We start from the raw sequence: 903 nt of genomic DNA, 5'->3' as shown, positions 1-903 counted from the left end.
TATTTATTTATTCGACAGAGTTAGAGACAGCCAGCGAGAGAGGGAACACAAGCAGGGGGAGTGGGAGAGGAAGAAGCAGGCTCACAGTGGAGGAGCCTGATGTGGGGCTCGAACCCATAACGCTGGGATCACGCCCTGAGCCGAAGGCAGACGCTTNAGGCGCCCCCAAAGCGACCTTTTTCATGACACATCTCCAAAGGCAAGAGAAACAAAAGGTAAAATGAACTTATGGGACTTCATCAAGATAAAAAGCTTCTGCACAGCCAAGGAAACAGTCAAAAAAACTAAGAGGCAGCCCACAGAATGGGAGAATATATTTGCAAAGGACACTACAGATAAAGGACTGGTATCCAAGATCTACAAAGAACTTCTCAAACTCAATACACGAGAAACAAATAAACAAATCATAAAATGGGCAGAAGATATGAACAGACACTTTTCCAATGAAGACATACAAATGGCTAACAGACACATGAAAAAATGTTCAAAATCATTAGCCATCAGGGAAATTCAATCAAAACCCCACTAAGATACCACCTTACGCCAGTTAGAATGGCAAAAATAGACAAGGCAAGAAACAACAATTGTTGGAGAGGATGTGGAGAAAGGGGATCCCTCCTACATTGTTGGTGGGAATGCAAGTTGGTACAGCCACTCTGGAAAACAGTGTGGAGGTCCCTTAAAAAGTTAAAAATTGAACTACCCTATGACCCAGCCATTGCACTACTGGGTGTTTACCCCAAAGATACAGACGTAGTAAAGAGAAGGGCCATATNGTACAGACGTAGTGAAGAGAAGGGCCATATGCACCCCAATGTCATAGCAGCATTGCCCACAATAGCTAAATCATGGAAAGAACCGAGATGCCCTTCAACAGATGACTGGATTAAGAAGTTGTGGTCC

The sequence above is a fragment of the Ailuropoda melanoleuca genome, chromosome 16 (genome assembly GCF_002007445.2).
Source record: "Ailuropoda melanoleuca isolate Jingjing chromosome 16, ASM200744v2, whole genome shotgun sequence".
NCBI lineage: Eukaryota > Metazoa > Chordata > Mammalia > Carnivora > Ursidae > Ailuropoda > Ailuropoda melanoleuca.
The sequence above is the reverse complement of the archived record's forward strand: the minus strand, read 5'-3'. Positions refer to the sequence as shown.